General features: G+C 42.8%; 1 protein-coding gene across 1 annotated transcript in view; it reads right to left on the bottom strand.

Annotated features, from left to right (window-relative positions):
* The window catches only part of sertad2b (SERTA domain containing 2b), a 37,028-nt gene extending 18,408 nt beyond the window's left edge, over positions 1-18,620 (bottom strand). The window contains exon 1 of the mRNA XM_079169381.1: positions 18,484-18,620. The gene's annotated coding sequence lies outside the window, so the exon portion shown is untranslated. The remainder of the gene's footprint in view (positions 1-18,483) is intronic.
* Between the last annotated feature and the right edge of the window lie 998 nt (positions 18,621-19,618).

Raw genomic sequence — 19,618 nt, forward strand, 5'->3', positions numbered from 1 at the left:
AACCCAAGCCGTAGTGCAACATTCTTCTTAAAAACGTCCTCCAGAGCACTGGATTAAGTGAATGTCCAGTCCAGTCGTCCAGAAAAGAAATGTTGGCATTTGACATTCCTGCAAACCGTTCATACGTTGAATGTCGACATTTTTGCATTCGGTCAAAGGAATTGAATAGCGAGCGTCGCGGAAAACAAGTGACTTAGTAGCCGTTATCAAACGACCGATATTGAAATTAGTTGGTGGATAGGTCATAAAATACACAGGACTTTCACTGCTGTTGGTGTCCTATGTGAAACCAAAAGTAACGCTGTCTTTATGCCTGTTGTCACTCTGTAACGCTTGTTGCATAAGAACATTTACTCAGGACATCGTTATTATTCTATGCTTGAAAGGTTGTTGCGGTTGTTATGTCACGTAGTTAGGTTATATAGTTACCTTGTTAAGTTACGTTGTTAAGTTACGTTGTCATGTTATGTTGTTACATTACGTTGTTAGATTTTATTAAAATTTTGTTGCCAAAAACAAACCAATCCTCTTAAAGTGTTAACCACGTGGCATTATTCATTTTTGAACGCGTGACACAAGGCCTCAATCTAATGCCAAAAACATTCACAGCTTTCTTATAGATTTGTTTGGAGAAGAGTGTGAAAGAACATTTTGATTCTTTTTATTTCGAGTCACATTTGGAAACTAATTATCCAAAAGTGAAGTGCACAGGCGGTGCAATTTCCCCTTTGATGATATATAAATGTAACATTTTGATGAGTACTATATCCAATGTGCACAATATACAAACTTTTGATATTTGGCTTAACATTTTTTTATTTTTGCAAAACCTAGTGGAAACATCCATGAGTGCCGGCAGATTGGGAGAGGGTGTGTGAAGAGGACCAGAGAATATTATAAATACTATTAGACATGGGTGTGGCAACACAGAGGGAGAGGGGGAGACAAGGAGGAAAGGAGGGAGGGGAAGGGCTCAACACCAAAAACACCCATCTGCTTTCGTTCTCATTCTCTTTCCCTCTTTCTTTGTCTCCACCTCCTCCTATTCTCTCTCTTTGTCTCTCTACCAGTCTCTTTTTATCAGTCATTGTGTGCCATTCCCCCCTCTACACCCTTCTACGCACACAGGGTGGTTTATCCTTGACACTGCTTGATATATTCATGATTAGTGCCCCAATGTTGTACAATACAACTTTAATTGATATAAACACAAAGCAAAGTGGAATCTCTCCGTTCATCTGTCCCCCCACAACCATCTTCCTTTATTCTTATTACATTGAGACTTCACTCTTGTTAAGTGCCTTGACTCATGTACTTCAAAAGGGGAAGTAGAAGTCACCAAAGTAAGTTGGCTTCCTGCGGTGCTGCCATGTTAGTCGAATATTCTCCCAAAATGTAGTCGTGTTGCCTTGACTCTGTACTTTTAATAGTGGTTTCTTGTGATGATGGGGATCTAAGCATTTACACTCATATTACTGTGACACTCAACAGCTGCTTTACTGAATGTATGTCGTATGGGAGTGATCATGAGGCAAACTGTGGGATCACTAAGTCACTTTGTAGCAAACTTAACTCAACTGTAGTAGGACAGCACAGAAGGCCCAGGTATAAAATGCACGGCCCGCCACTGATTAAAGCATGGTGGACAGCTGGCTAGGTTGTTAGCTAGCTAGCTTACTTCCGCCATGCTTTAATGCTACCCTAGTTACAGAAGAAAAGCCAAACAGTGGGCGGGTGCCCATCGGTTCTAACGGTCCCTCCGCCTCACTCCCAGCCGCTCCGGAGGACGAGCTACCTAGCTAAGCTAAACAGCCAACCATCCGTCTCTGGAGCTGCGTCTGCCCTCTTCTTTTACAGCCCCACTGATGTGTGTTGTCACCATACCAACTAACAGCAATTGCTATTTTCTTTGTACGAGTTAAATGTCCGTGGAAAACAGTTCAATGTCCCTTCTACTATTCTACTTCTATGTTTCTAGCCCTATGCTTAGACCAGGGGTCTCAAACTCATTTTCACTCTGGGCCACATCAGCATCATGGTTTCCCTCAAAGGGCAGGTTGTAAATGTAAGACTGCTTAGACGGTTTTATCAATCCACACCAGAAAAATAGTTCCCAAGAAATTTACAATTTTCTTCTGTTGCAATACCATTTGTTACAGTGCCCAGCCGTTTTTGGAAATTATTTAGCCATTAGAAAATATTTTTGAGTAATTTAAAAAAAATCGGTCTTTCTTGGAACCAATCTACTTGGGGCTGAGAGTCAGAGTCAAGGTAGGGAAGTGAGAATTCCACATTGTTGGTTTGGTCTTGGTCTTAAAAATAATACAACCACTGTATAAACAAAATCATTGTTTTCCTCCTCCAATTGCATAACCTAAAGAATTTAGGGAGATAGGTCTATAAATAGAGACTAGCTAAGGCACTCCAAACAAAACATTTCATCATTGCAGGGAGAGGGCTTGTGCCTGGACTAAGAACATGGGCGACCCAGACAGAGAGAGAGAGAGAGAGAGAGAGAGAGAGAGAGAGAGAGAGAGAGGAGGGAGGTGTTTACTCATGACTGTGACGCCGCAAGTGTCAGGTGACTTACAGGAAAGACGTTGTTGCTCTCTCTCTCTCTCTCTCTGTGTTGCTGTCTCTCTTTGTGTCCGTTTGGCTGTTTTCCTTGTTTCATAACTTCTCTCTATGCACGGACTTTACTAGCACGTTGTTCAACAGACTAATTAGAGTGTAAAATGTCAAAAACAAGCAAGAGGCAATGCCTCCAAATCACATTTGATTTGATTTGAAAGCAGCCGCCAAAAAAAAAAAAGTTTTAAAGTTGACATGATGTTGCAAATCAGTCATGAAGACAGTATGAGCAATTGTAATAACCACCTTTCGACACACAGTACAGTACTGTTTTCATGGCTTTTGGCTTGAGGCTGTGTGAAAAGTTTTACTCTTTAATGTGTGTGTGTGTGTGTGTGTGTGTGTGTGTGTGTGTGTGTGCGTGTGAACCCATCCACAGCAAACTGGTGAGCGTGACACATTCCAGCAGGACAACTCACCAATAGTCCAGCAGTAGATGGGACACTGATACCTCTGTCCACTGGGGGGAAAAAAAAACTCAACAAAAACACATTGATGGCTGAGAATTCAGTTCCCACCATTTAACTTTTTGTCCCTGCAGTTTGGGTCACAAGTTAGCTGGAGTGGAGGAAGTGGTGGTGGTAATAATACTGGAAGTGACGGTAGTGGTGTCATTAGCCGTAAAGGTGACAGTCATAGCGGTGCAAAGAGTAATAGTAGTTGGTGTACTCGTTACATGTGTGTATGTGTGTATGTGTCCCCTCCCGCATACCGTCACTGTCTTGCCTCTAACAAAACATTCGGCATCTTTTTTTTTTTTTTCAAAGTGCACTTCAGTTCAAACTGCGGTGAAAACTCTGTGGAGGGAGATACCAGAGCTGAAAAACAGGAAGATCATTAATCTTCGAGAGAAAGCGAGCCGACTCACAAGTCACGGCACTAGGAAGCAGCCACAGCGGTTCAGCTTCAGAGACCAGCAGCCAGCGACTACAGTTCATCTGGTTATCCATCTTTCTTTTCGAGGTTTTTTTCTTTTACGAAGCCTTCTCTCCCTTCTGTTTTTCTTATTATATCCTTTTATCAGGGATAAAGTCAGAAAAATGTGCAAAAAGTAGGAAATGAAATGCAAAAGCAAAGAAAACAGTCTGATAGATTGAAACTTGAATTACTGCCTCACGGTTGTATGCCTCCACCAACCGGTCGAGTTGCAGCTTATGTCCATGTCCGTCCAAAATTTCATCTCTTCATCATTTTATCTGATTCGACAATTGTGTGAAATTGTCATAATTAGTATATTCATTGTTGAGTTATGGCCAGAAACGTGTTTTGCGAGGTCACAGTGACTTTTGACCACCAAATTCTAATCAGTTCATGACAAATTTGAAGAAATATACTCTAGGTGTTCCTGAGCTATATGGCTCACGAGAAAGGGACGGACGGGCCGACAGACGGACGGACCAACAACCCCAAAACAACCCTTTCACTTCCCCCAAACAGAAACCACATTGGACCATAACACACCGGGCCCTGATTTCAATACAATTTCATATCTGACATCATCTCTTATCTGAGACGACACCATGTAAGGACGTCCATACTAAAGATGAAATTTTAAAAAACACTGTTTTAACTCCTTTGGCCTTTCATCCACACAGGGATTGGATACGGTCTTTTCAAAGTAAACTTTCATCTTCACAGGAAACTCAGTTAGGTTCAGGCAACAACACTACTTGGTTAGCTTTCGGAAAGGATCGTGAAATACTTAGTGAGGTTTAGGAAAAGATCGTCCTTTGGGTTAAAATAACTACGAAAGTACTGTTACTGGAGTACGCAAGTTACGTGGCAAAAACATCGAAAGCTCATTTGTTGGACCCATCCACCTCGCCCACCGTGTGTGCTTTTGCGATCTTTAGAATTCCTGGTTCATGATTACGTGGATAACATACAAAATGATTTCTGGGACTGACTAGTCAACGATGGTGAAACTGTACGAGGGCGGGTAATTGACCTGATATCTTGATCAAGGCACGTCCTTGTATAAAATAGCACTTACTGTCCCTACATACTTATGGGTTTTGTAACATATGCTAACCAGTTCATATATAGATATGTGGTTTTTGGACGATAACTTTGAATACCCTTGTTTTTCTTATCGTCAGTAGGGGGATTTGAACATCACACAATCCTGATTATATGCCAATGTTTTTTCTAATGTTGATATTGGATCCCAATTGGATTACATTTGCATTTTATTATATGATCTTTTTATGACGGGTTTTGTCGCTATGAACTTCTTGATAGCCTTTTCATATATCTTTTCTCTCATCCCATTTCTTCATGCTCTAGAAGACATTTTTGTTAAGTTCCACTCAATTTTGAAATGCACATTTAAAAAATTCATCTCGGCATGGCATCTTTTCTTCACGTGCATTTTGATCTATTTTCAACAAACTATTTCCGTATGAGATTTTGAGGATGAGGTTTTCATGCTCGCATTACGGGCCTTTGGTGCCATGATACTACCATTATGATTCCTCGATCTGATTGAGTTATGCCATTCTGTAGTGTGACCTGATTGGTCCATGGGGCTCCACCAACCTAATCAAGACATGCTCTACTACTGTCTTGTAAAGTAACCTGACGAAGGTCTAGGTACCGAAACTTTGCAACTAAACATCTCTGAATGCAAGTTTTTTTTTAGTTCCATAATATTGATAGTAATCTGATTATAGTAATACAATTTCATGCACGGTAATCTATTACTTCTACCCCCCCCTGCTGGCGCCCTCCTACGCCAGACCAGACTGGCTGAGTCAGCTCCGCTGCTCTATCACGATTCAGTCCGACATTCGTTCAGCCCCCCCCCCCCCACACACTTTCCTTCACGAGTCTCTTCCTTCACTCTGAGCCGCGTTCAAAACTTCCTCTCACCCCTCTGCCTTCGCCCTCACTCTCACTCTCACTCTCACTCTCACTCTCTCTGTTCCATCCGATTGCCGTCGATCCCTCCCTCTGTCTCTTTGCAATGAGGTTTAAACAGCTCTGCCTCGCTTTTCTCCTCTCATTTCTCCCCCCCCCCTCCCCTCCTGCTGGCTGCCTTCAGGGTAGCAGAAGGGAAGTGAATGGCTTCAGCCCTCCCAGCTGGTCCCATCACCCGGCAACCCAGAGCAAAACAAAGGAACACACACACACACACACACACACACAAGGCTACGAAGAGGCAGGCAATGCGCACACACAGACGGGTTTGCCGGCAGATCAGTAGATGCATGCTCTTAGACATATGCAGACAGATATGTAGATGAATGCACATGCACACACACACGCGCACACACACACACACACACACACACACACACACACACACACACACACACACACACACACACACACACACACACCCCCACCTTTGCCCCCCGAAACTCACATCCATAAACACAGCCAGCCAGCCGTCCCCTGCAGACTCCCACCCATCGCCCCCTTCTCCCCTCCCAGCACCCTCTCTCCAGACACCCAGTCCTTTGTCCACACTCCTCTCTCACACACACACACAATATATATATATATATATATATATATATATATATATATATATATATATATATATATATATATATATATATATATATATATATATATATATACACATACATACTCTTTTTGAGGAAAACATATGTTGGTCCAGAAAAGAAGTGGACACAAAGCAGTGAGTAATATGTTCAGGGTGCACATACATGTAAGTAAAAACTGAGCACCGAACCAGAGCTTCCATTGTTATTTTAAATATTGTTAAGTAGCCTGTAGCAAACCACAGCTCAGGAAATATGCATGGTTGTTTGTGCAACTCAAATAACCTGTGTTATATATCATCAGTGCGTGATGGTCATTTTGTGATAAAAGTCCTCTGACTGCTGTAACTATTTCCCCAAGACCTGCTTCTTCTGTCGCATTTTTTTAAAGTTTTGAAGAACGCTTTTGACAGACCTCAGCTGAAAGTGGGTACGAGGCAACCGTATAGTCTGTCAAAATACATTTTCAGAATCCAGGGAAATGACCAGAAATCTCAGTGGCTTAGTTTTAATTGGTAAATGACCAGAGCTGGATTCACACAATAGGCTGCACTGTGGCAAAAAGGCAGAGGCCCTATTGTCTACATCGACAATACATCGAAAATATAAACTGAAATAAGAACGATTTTAAACGGGGTCTATAATGAGCATACAATATTAACAAACAAATCTGCAGTTTTTCATAAACTAGTTACTACTTAGTGAATCTGGAGCCTTCGGGGCCCCCAGTGGGCCGAGGGTCCGGGCCGCGTGCACACTTTAGAAGGCCATAAGCGGAATTACGTCGGCCTCACAATAAAGCTCCAGCCTGCAAACTCCAGTGAGATGGAAAAGGTGACAGAAAATGGGGCCGAACTTTCGCTTTGCAACGCAGCGCGTCCAGCTTCAGCAGTAGAAGAAGAACTACATGTTGTTTTTTTTCTCCCTGCAGACATAATCACATAGATTATTGTATGATTGTGTGTAAAAACAGCTTTTTATCTGCTCAATCTCGTTTGTGTCAGCTTGGATTACATCTTTTTGGTTGTGCCGAATTCTCTGGACCCGCCCTCACTCTGACGTCACAGGCAAGAGGTGTATTACATATGTTAACTATGGGTTGGGGCGATTGGACGAATATATCGGGTATCGGCAAACTGGCGATGTACTCGGTGTGGCGCACACGCGCCTGCACAAATATATTGGCAATCGCCGGATGTTAAGGCTGATGGTAGTCGGGCAGGACATTTTTTACACACCAACCAATCTTAAGGTTAACTCCCTAAAGTGCAATGTGTCTACCCAGGCACTGCTCACTTCTTGAGATCCACACAAATCACTAGGGCAGGGGTGGCCAACCAGTCAGAGACCAAGAGCCACATTTTTTACTGTGTTACCGAAAAGAGCCACATCATACACATGGGCACACATGAACATCACCCTATCCCTTCCTCACACACACACATACCTTTGCTCAGCCAGATTTATTGTAAATGTCACACACCAATATGATAATGACAGAAATTGACTCCTAAGACCACAGGCCAGTCATTTTCAACAATGAACATTGTGTACACCAGGGGTGTCAAACTCATTGTCGCTCTGGGGCCACATCAGCATCATGGTTGCCCCCAAAGGGCCGGTTGTCGGCGGGGGGGGGGTGCTGCTGCTCCTTCTTCGTCGGCGGGGAGGGTGGCTGCTGCTGCTGCTGTCACATACGCTGGTGGAGGTGTGCGCGGCGCGTGCGGATCGGGGAGGAGCTCCGCCTTGCGCGATACAACGGATATTTGTAAATTGTCCGACTTTTACATTTTTACTTAAAGCGGGGCTTTCAAACAGTCCGTCTCGGCGTTAAATGGGTCGACGAGGAACGTAATCTGTGGCCGCACATGCGCGTTTGACGAAAATACCCTATTTAACTCAAGCGAAGCGAACACGAACATTAAAAAAACACAAATACAAACTTCGATATGAACGTAAGAGCCGCATGAAACCGGGCAAAGAGCCGCATGCGGCTCGCGAGCCGCGGGTTGGCCACCCCTGCACTAGGGTGACGTATATTTTTCATTCAAAACAGCGAATCTCGTGGTAAGGCAACAAGTTTGCCGCTACAAGTGTTGACTGTGGAGTTTTTGACATCTGATTTCCATGCACCTCGTTAATAGGTGAGATTGGACCAGAAATCCCTTACGGTTGACACTTGACCGGATTCAGCTTGCTGAATCATATCGGTTGTGGCGTGAGAGGAGGAACTGGTTCCTTTATTACTTTCACTGGCTTCGATCAGGCAGAAACCTCCGGTTCTGACGAGTGAAGCCAATGAGGAAGTGTCTTTAAACTTGTATTCTCTTTACTGTCCAGCAGGAGGCGACTCCTCCGGTTGCAAAAAAAAAAGTCAGATTGTATAGAAGTCTATGAAAAAATGACTCTACTTCTCTCTTGATTTATTCCCTCAGTAAACATTGTAAACATGAGTTTATGGTCTCAATCTCTAGTTTCAAGTCTTCTTCAACACAGCATGATGTTCATTTAGTAAATGATGGTCCATTTAGAGTCAAACAGACCATAAAGCAGAGTATGCTTTAGGGCGGGCTTACTGTGATTGACAGGTTGCTGCCGCTACCAGATTCTGTATTTCGTGTTTCCATTTTTTCATTTGCAGCTGTAATGTCACCCAAACACACAAATGAACACAGAGGTCCCGATGATTTGAGATGGGACAAAAATGGAGCAGCTATAGGAAATAAAATGTGTCTTTGTAACAATCAGAGGGAAAGCAGTCGGAGCGGGCAATGACTAGAGGGCAAAAAAATAAATAAGCCAGACTGCTAAATATTTAGTTTAATTTTCTCCTTCGGCACGGTGATTGTGAGCCAAACCAAACCTGTAAGAAAAAAATGCTTTGCTTACCAGCTCTTTCAGCTAGAGACTAGAGACTAGAGACAACTAGATTTTCTGTAAATAACACACGGTGGAAAACCTGAGAATGCTTCTGCCCGCTCTGGGAACACAACAACGAATAGAATGGAAAATTCTAGGAAACGTGATCTGAACTAAAACCAGTCCAGACTCATCTGGTCCCATCTTATCTAAGCACACCACTAAAAACATCCATCTGCTTCCAGTCCGCACAAGTCCGGTCTGCCTGAGCTCGGGCTTGTCCAGAGTGGTCCAGTTTGGTTTGGTTCAAGGCTAAACCGAGACAGTCTGAAACAGTGTGTCCCAGTCTCGTCTACAACCGTCTTACACCAAATCCCTCAGAAGCAGCCCAGTCTGGCTCTGCAAACTGTGCAAGCACCAGTCCCAGTATACACAGAGAAACACAATACAACCACACAAACACACAAACACACACACGGTCCTTATATGGCAGAGCGATGTGTTTGGTGTCCTCCACATCAATTATTGAGCAGAAAAATCCGCTACAGAACAAGCCAGCCATGAGAACTGGCCTCAGCTACGCACGCGCACACATGCACACACACATGAACACACACACATTCAGGGAATCTAAAACCACCAAATTAGCACGTTCATACAGGTTTTTTAAACACAGGAAAACCTGCAAAAATAGGCGATAGACTCTTTTTTCTCATAGCGAGTATGCCGTGCTTATGTTGCACTGGCCTTTCGTTTTTTTTTTCTTGGTGTGTCCGGTTTCGACGTCATGGTCGGCACCGGAAGAAGGGTTAGTAAACAGTGAAAATGTCATGGTGTTTCCTTTTTTTTTTGTGATCAAATTTTCATTGATTTTCAAGATATGCATTAAAAATCATCCATCAACCATAAATGGTGCTTCTTTTTGTTATTATTTTTTTAAATATATTATTTTAAAAGTATAGGTTACTTTTTCAGTGTCTGTTTCAAACTCTTAAACCAGAGTAGGGGTTGTTGTAACAGTGGAAGGACCAACAAAGACGCTTTGGATGAGTTTTCTTTTTTCGGGTTTGAAAGTGTGTTTCGATGATCAGTGTGGTAAAATGACTGTTCTCTGACTGGAGTCTGGTGGCTTTGAGGATAGCATATTAATTGTATAATTTTGTATGATAAAACGTATAATAATTCTCCAAGTAGCTGTTGATTTTATTTATTATAATGTCATGTTTCCAATCAATTCAATACAATTTATTTAGTATAGCCCAAAATCACAGATTTGCCTCAGAGGGCTTCTATCACCGCCAATCAGAGCTGAAGCTGATAAATACTCGCGACTACTGCAGAGTCATTTGTACTTATTTATATTTATATTTGCAGCATGTGCAGCACAATCTGCACATTTTTATATACTTTTATCCTCCAGGAGTGATTAAACAGGATTCAAATAGACTATACACAGTTTAACAACTTTAAATTAAAGTCAAAATCTACAGTACTTAAATGTCAGTATGGTAGACAATAGACCGCAAATACACCACTGGTTCGTAACCTTTTTGGCTTGTGATCCTTTATAGCTAAGCAATGCCGAATGAGCGATTATCCCCTTTGAGTTTAAATCATTTACATGAATTTAGAAGCCTAAAGAGGTAAACTCTCCATCATTTCACCAGAAAAAAGCACAGATGTAAGGAAATCCTGACAAAAAACTAAAACAAATTCTGTTTAGAGGGTGTGTGTTGTTTTTTTTGTGACCCCTCCGATTGTTCTTGAGACCTCTCGGGGGACCCAGACCCTCAGGGTTGGGGGCCCCTGCAGTGCACAGTCTACCTTTGCCCTCATAAGGGAGCAATGCAACACAAGGCAAAGTGAAACCAGTTCCCCACATATCAGAAATCCGGTGCATTACGACCTTTCCAATGGATCTCTATAGTAACTATGTGCACGCATGACCTGCTGGAACGGCGCGTGCATTTTGTTGCCCCATAAGCACGCAACTCGCTTCCAAAGCCCAAATTACGGTGTTACCCACACCATTATCCAGCCAGAGACCCAAACAACAATCTCACCAAATGCTACTCTGTACCATTGACACAGATATCAGCCACTTGAATGGCTGCCAAGCTGACACAGCACTGTGAAACTAAGTATATAATCATTAGGCCATAATCATACGGCGGCTGCAAGCCAAATATCCCAATATCAGGGCTGGCCTGTTAACACTTCCTCACTCAGTGAAGATTTGCCATGGCTGGACAGCCCCTAATGCAATATAGTGTTAGTGATAGCACACTGTACTGTGGGGAATACTGAACAGGCTAGAGCGAGTCCTGGATATTGAATTTGTGCTCACTTTTACATGTAAATATACATTTTCATACCAGCTATTCAAGCAAGCAATACACTTTCAATATCTCAGTAAACAATTCAGGTAATATCTATATACACCATAAGGTCCGGCTCCCGAATCGAACCAATGCGAGGAGCGATTGTCCAACTGGTCCGGTTTGCATTCACAAAGGCAAAAACTGTGGAAATGTCGTTTGATTATTGGTGATAAAGTTGGCTCTTTGTACGACTCGACTGTTGCCTCCACGAGTATGATGTGCTTTCCTTGCTGTAAAAAGAGTGTACGGATGAAACAAAGTTGTTAAATTTGACTAATTTAGTGGCTGGCTAGTTAGCTAGTTAGCTTGCTTGCTAATTCCACCATGCTCTCACGATGTGCTGCCCTACGCTGTGACAAGACTGTGCGAAAGAAGCAAAGTTGTTACATTTGACTTATTTAGTGGCTGGCTAGTTTGCTAGCAACTTGCTGATTCCACCATGTTTTTGTGTTACACTGGTTGCAGAAAGTTACCCGAACAGCAGGCTGGTGGTCCGCGGCAGCAGCGGCTGGGTCTGTCACTCCCCACTGCTAAGAGAATACCGGAGCTGCCGACCGCTCTCCGACCGGCGAACTAGTCGAACCTATAGTGGCTTGGAGTGAGGGGGCGGGTGTGCTAGCTCATTATTGTTTCATTTGTGGTCTGATGAACTGTAAATTCATCAAATTCAGTGGTAGCAAATGTGAGAATAGACAGATAGTACAGCAGTCAACCCAAATTAAAAAAGGCTCCAGGGTACGGTTCAACCCTGGAGTACGGTTAGCGGGTGTGGCATTAAATAGGGCGGGTATTCTTACAGAGGACATGATGTAACTTGGACTACCATAATACAGGTATTGGAGATGTGAGTCACTATGCTGAGGGAGGTAACATGATAACATCCAAACAACTCAACATTGCCGCCGTGTGTCCCTTAATTTATGTATGAGGGGCTGGGAGGGTGTAGTCTTCTCAACAAGAACTGCAAAAAGACTGTGTTCAAATCTAAACATTTAAATACCCACAAACTAGATGTGCAGTTCTATATGTGTTCAACAGTAAGCTTCATAGATCATGAAAAAAACAACTTGAAAACAGTAGCTAAAAAAGATTTCATTTAAGGGCCACTATCTTTTCCAGAGCTTTCATCCACCTGGTCTCATGGGCACATAATATTACATTATCTGTCTGTCTGTCTGTCTGTCTGTCTGTCTGTCTGTCTGTCTATCTGAATGCAGTCTTATCTATTATTAATACTTCTTTTGGCTCACGTTAAGAGGGCTTCTCTGCAAACGCTGCTCTTCCACGTGTGTGTGTGTGTGTGTGTGTGTGTGTGTGTGTGTGTGTGTGTGTGTGTGTGTGTGTGTGTGTGTGTGTGCATATGTGTGTTCTGCATGTACACTATATGTGCCTCAGATCTATACTTAGTCTTGTCTCCTCAGGATGTCTCAGTGCTGCTGCACTTCCACAGACATTAGATACTACTACATGATATTGTAAGTACCACGGAAAACAACATGTATAATGTAATGAATCATGATTATATTGTGAGGCCTATAGGAGCTAAAAGGTTCCCTCCAATCACATCATTTTACATGATGAAGCACCTACAACACTGTTGCTTGTTGGGAAAATATATGCAAATAATAATTTTGATAATTCAAACAGAAGATCTAAAGAAAATGAAAAAGATAGCAATTAAACTGACCAGCTTGTAATCAACGGTGGTACAGGTGTTTTATAATTAAAATCAAGGTCCTCTTACTAGCTTTCTTCAGCACTTTAAACCTTATTACTGTAACTTTTAAACCAACACAGACATAACATCCGAATAAACTCCATCTACTGATGAAAACCATGTGACATGATTAAAAGCTAAGGAAAAAGCAAATATGTGGACCTTGAGTTCGATTTTTTTTGTTCCGAGGTCAAGAATCAACTTCCATGCCTAATTTCAAGTATTCTAACAATGTATTTATCGTAAAAAAAAGAAAAATCACATTATACACTACACATAAAGTATCAAATATCAACAGTATGTGAAAATGTCTTGTAGTCCTTTTCCGCTCTCTGATGCCTCACAGTTGATCTTTCAAGCAAAGTTGGATAAGGTGACACACACACACGCACACACACACACACACACACACACACACACACACCATCACTAGAGAGAAAGAGAAGGAAAGAAGAAAAGGTGCCGCTTTGTGGGTAATGAAAAGGAGGTCAGTGCCTGAAGGGATGGGCTGATGGTGAACACTTTGCTGAAAGTAAAGGCACTGAGAATACAGAGCCGCCACGAGCACGCACACACATTCCCACACACACATTCCCACACACACGCATGTTTGCACCTTCGTCCCTCATTAAATAAGCACTGCTGACTGAGGTGCAAATGCTGCTGTGAATCCTTCCGAAATATGAATTGCACACTTCGTTGTCATGACGACCTCTCACACCCATCGATGACTTATGACTTCATTAGTCGGAAAAAAAATGGCAAACACGCATTACACATGGGAGCGAACACACTGCATTTTGATGAAAGAGTTGACACGACTTGTATTTGGTCGATTTTGTCTGTTATGTTCCTGCTGATGTTTTTGGACGGGATGAAGACGTGCACGAGCTTTACAGGTTTTCCAAAGAAAATAAAACTGAAAACTTGAGTGTTTCCCCATGAACAGGGAACGTATAATCCTAGCATCGCAACCGTAACTATAGGAACTAGGCCTGTCAAGCTTTAGATTGCTTGTCCACGCGTTGGAGGGGCGTGCATGGGAATGTAGTTGAGAAAAATGCTCTGCATTTAAATATTTTGGAGTCTTTTGTCTTTTTTTGGGCTTTCCGAAAACACAAGCGCAAAAATGTAAACTGTTAGTTTTAGCCCCAGTCTTTTGGCACAATATCAAGAAAAATTAACCCTTTTCGCAAGATTTGGGTTTTAAGGCAAGTAAGCTGGAAACATCTTGGTTTAATCAGCTACCTCCAGCATATCAAATCTACCGTCTATCGGTCTGACTGCAAATTTAGCATCTGGGGCCAACGGTTAATATTTCTGGGGTTTCAGCGAATATCCGGCCCAAGACTTCCTCTTATGTTTATATACATGCAGATATCTGTTCATAGAGATTGATGCGCTGTAAGACAACCATAAGCTCGACAGGCGTAGTAACGGTAAGGTTAGCGAATGGTCAATTCCACAACAATACTGCAATAGCAAGCTTTCCAAGAGCATTTTCAACGACCCATTTCCATTCATAATACTCAGGCATAAACCTCCGGTTCTGACGAGTGAAACCAATGTGGAAGAGTCTTAAAACTTGCATTCTCTCTACTGACCAGCAGGGGGAGACTCCTCTGGTTGCAAAAAGAAGACTAATTGTATAGAATTCTATGAGAAAATGACTCTACTTCTCTCTTGATTTATTACCTCAGTAAACATTGCAAACATGAGTTTATGGTCTCAGTCTCTAGTTTCAAGTCTTCTTCAATACAGCATGATGTTCATTTAGTAAATGATGGTCCATTTAGAGTCAAACAGACCATAAAGCAGAGTATGCTTTAGGGCGGGGCTACTGTGATTGACAGGTTGCTGCCTCTACCAGAGTCGTACGGCGTCTCTACATCACTCCTCCACATTCCAAATATGGTAACGGTTCCGTTCATTAGTTCATTAAAAAACAACATGGCGATGGCCGTAATCCAAGATGGCGAAATCCACAAACTTGAGGCTTCTAATTAGCAGTCCACAAACCAATGGGTGACGTCACGATGATTACGTCCACTTCTTATCTTCAGCCTATGGTAATAATACAACTAGAAATGAGTCAAGAGCAATATGTCTGGGGACTGGAACTAATAGTAGTCAATCTTTTTTAAATGCAGAGTGATAGCTGATCAGCGAGGGTCCGGCATGACATTCAACAAATGGCAGGTAAAGCCCACAATATTGCAGGAACATGATCTTCACCTCCGCCTGCTGTCTGATGGACTGGGAAGTCCTCCCCGTATACACGACCAATTTTAAAGGATTATTCTGAATTTAGACTGTTCGGGCCGGGGTGAAGCATTCTCCTTTATCCAGAGGGTCCACATTAACAAGCTTAATACAGCATTTACACACAGAGAACCTGAGCGGAGGGCCAGGGGCTCGTGTTCACCAGATAACCCTGCTCATACCTGTTCACTGCTGGGGCTAGTGCCGGGGAGAGGGATTATTGTGTGGTGATGATGATGATGCTACCACCACCACCGCTCTCCCACTATCTATTTATAGTTCACAGAGCTGAGTCTCTCTCTGTCTCTCTGTCAGATTCTCCATACTGGATGCAAAATGCATTTTTAGGAGAAGGTGAGACAAAACAGAAGCGCTAACCAGCAGTTAATGGTTTCAAACCCTGATCTGTTCTTCTTAAATTGGTTAACTTAACCATTTTTACCACAGGAGATGATTTGTTCTGAATGCAGCGGGTATTGGTTGGAGGCCATTCAGAGCCACTTAAACGTGGGGGAGAAAGATTGAGTTCAGCGACCTGTTCCAGGACGTTTTGAGCAGACAACATGGCTGACATGTTTGCAGCTTCAAGCGACTTCTTCCCACCGGCTTTAGGCCGCCATCTGCCACCACATAGGTGCACCCTGTGAGATGGTCGGGCGCTTATTAAGACCTTTTTGTTAAGATTTCAACCTGCAGTCACAGCTCATTTGTAGGGGACGGTTTATTCGAGCTCCAGAGCATCGAGTTCGGTTCATTTGGTTGGGGGAGAACAAACTCGCCCATGCTTCTCTTGGAGCACCAGCTGAGATTTGATAAAAGCCGCAAGAATTCTATCTAGAAAGAGTAACATCAGAGTACCCTCAACAGACAGCAGGTGAACTGGTTTCTACTGGGAGTTTATAAAATGCGGACATGGCATCAAGTTTACTCTGTTCATAAAGTGAGTTTAAAAAGATGTACTGTAGGGACCCGACCTTAGCTCGGGGTCCTGAATGCATCACCCTTCTGTGTCCAGACATGAGACTGTGAACGCTGGACGGCGGATGATTCTGTCTGCCAGCTTCGTAGTCCCAGGCTGGGAACTCAGACGAACCGCGGCACCTTAATCTGGATTATCTGCTAAATTAGAAGCCCGGTTGCTTTTGTGTAATCCCGAGGACAAAATTCCGGCACTCCCGTGGCCATTTGATGGCAGCCGATTCATCCAAGCCAGTCCAACACAGGCCAGACAGGCTGACTGACTGACACAGTACCCATACAGAGAGTATACATGTTGTATGGATGCTGTGGAAATATCTGTAAAAAGGTACAGACAATCCTGTAGTACTACAATAAGAGTAGAGAAAGTGACCATATAGTACTCCTTAAAGTCATCATGAATGCAGTAGTAAGTATTCAGAGGTACTTGAGTAATAGTACCAATAACACAATATAAAAATACTCCACTACAAGTAAACATGTAAAAACAACATGTACTAATAGTTTCAAAAGTAAAAATATTAATTTAGCTGAAAAATGGCTCCAGTTACTGACAGGTTATTATATATGAGGTTATGAATATTGCAAATAATGATGCGCTGAAGCGCATGCAGCATTTTACTGTAGCAGCTGGTCTCGAGGTGGAGCTAGATTTCTTCCCTTGGAGGCCGAAGGCATGAAGCAAATACAACGTTCTGCTCCACAAACATTGAATTTCATTTGTTAGACTTTTCTTTAATCTCTGCTTTTATTGTGAATGGTTATTTTAAAAGTGGCATAGAAAGGGAAATACTTACATAAAAGGTACCGTGAAAATATTGTACCGCAGTAGCTGACAGTATACTGTGCTAATTGTGTACTTTCCACCACTTGGCGAGAAAAACTTACACCGAGTGAATCTCCATGGCAACATTATAGACTTGATGGGATGATACCAGCAACAACGAACAAATAAAAAATAGAAATATAGATATATGGGCCTCGTCCTCGAGAACGACTACACTATTAAAACCACAGTAGAAACTTTGTGACAGCATTGCAACATGCTGATGTGTTTACTTTGTGGGTGCACGTGCAAAAGGGAGTGTCCAAGCTTCACATGAGAACACTAAGGACAAAAAGAATCGCCTAATAATAATCAGAACAATTTGAAACAAATTCATCCTACAATTATTTTTTTCCTTACAGTTTCAACTTGACACACACACACACACACACACACAGACACACACACACACACACACACACACACACACACACACACACACAGCCTTCTAACACTCACTGTGGATCAGGCCCAAGTAGGGAATGCTGTGCTGCACTTGAGCAGCGCAGCAGCAGATCAGTCAGTGGTGGTTGTGTGTGCATGCGAGTGTGTGCGTGTGCGTGCGTGTGTGTGTGTGTGTGTGTGGGGGGAGCTTAATGACAACTTGGTTATATAACACAGGCAGCAGCAGCAGCACAACAAACGGCAAAATGCGCGCTGCTTTCCTCTGAGCGACGAGAGTACACATTGGCGTGTATCCAAACCCTGACAGGTTATATTTTCACATAAATCTGACAAATTATGGATCTTACTGGCAAATATGTTAATCTGTACAACCCCGCGAAATTCGGCATGCAAATAATATATAACACAACACATTTCATATAGTTTAAACTTTTAGAATGGATTCACCCGGCTCATTACGAGCAGTCCCACTGTATCAATAGAGGAGGAATGTCGGTGAAAGGGGCACAATTTCCAAAATGTAAGATTTCATGATAATAAGTCATATTCGGTGAGTCACGTGTATGCCGATTTGAAGAGCAGCTTCGATTGAATACGCTGACTATATCTGACGCATTGTTCTGTCGCGTACTTGCTTTAAGAAATAAGAAACATCCAATAACAACCATTTTCCCGGTTGTTATTGGCGGTAGGTACCCTGTGCAAGCGCGAGACACTGACGCGTAACGGGAATTCCACGTTTTTATACGAGGAACTACTTTCTTAAAATGTTTCAGGAGCTTAAATATTAAGGAGGCATGTACAAGTGCACGCACAGAGAGAGAGAGAGGTACGGGGTAACGTAACTTGCAGTCACAAACCAAAGAGCAGCAGACACCAACACCAGAGTTCAAGATGCAGTTTGGAGACACTCACCCTCTATGGCAGATACGTCCAGCACGGTGCTAAAGTAGAAAAATAGATTTGAAAGAAATTGCCGGGCGAGTTTTGTGACGGCAGGAAGCTCACTCACAGGTCGAGGCGTCTGTTTTCAATTTTGTACCTAAAAAAACAAACTGATGGACCACGCAGAGGCTCCCCAACGCCTCCAATGTCACAGATCGCGGCCAATGCGAAGTCATGTCAGAACAGTCCGTCTGGTGCCGCGTTTACGTACCGTGAGGCAGATAGTAAATGCAAAGACGCTCCTCCGTCCGTAGGCGGTCACTGCCTCACAAACGTTCGGCTCACTGTAGAGCAATTATAATACAATTATAATACAATAATAAATGACAGTTTACCTCAGCTTTCAATAAGCTATAGGGCTAACGTGTTACAGTTTTAGACTAGCTTAAAATGCAGGTTTGTTAATTTACATCCCGTATTTTGACAATTCTAAACAAAGCACATTAAACTATACGTATAGCATAATATGTACACATACCCATATAGGTTACCCCTGCTGTGTTTATTTTTCTTCCCCATGGGGATGTATATTTGACACGCTTGTAAAATATCCGTTTATTCACGCAGTACTCGAACGCGGCAGCAGGCGCTGTGTGACAGACATGTCGTGCGGTGACTCAGAGGTGAGTCAGAGCGTCGTGTCCCCGCCCACACCACGGTGGCGGCCAATGGCGCGCGTGCGGAAAGCGGGTACAGCGGCGAACAGTCACGCAGCTCTCCACAGCTGTGCGCGGTTTAAAGGGACGCCAACTCCCGGTCCATTTACGGAAATCATCCCCCATTATTAAAGGCAGGTGGGCGCGTGTGTTACTGTATATTCATCCGTGACAGAGATATGAACACATGTCCAAATATCAATTTCTATGCATTTTTGTATTGTGTATAAATTCACAGTTCAATACCACAAACGCATCATTACTATAAGGCCACGTGCTATGGCGGCACCGCAGGAGGTAATATAATGATGTGATATACAGGTCATCATAAATTCACTGTACACAAGCTTGTATGCTTATGATTTGTTTACCTTCTTCAACAGCAGACACACACACGCATACATACACACAGGCTACAGCACAGTATTTGCTTTGGATAGTAGATAAAG

Source organism: Pholis gunnellus (genome assembly GCF_910591455.1).
Source record: "Pholis gunnellus genome assembly, chromosome: 11".
NCBI classification, from domain to species: domain Eukaryota; kingdom Metazoa; phylum Chordata; class Actinopteri; order Perciformes; family Pholidae; genus Pholis; species Pholis gunnellus.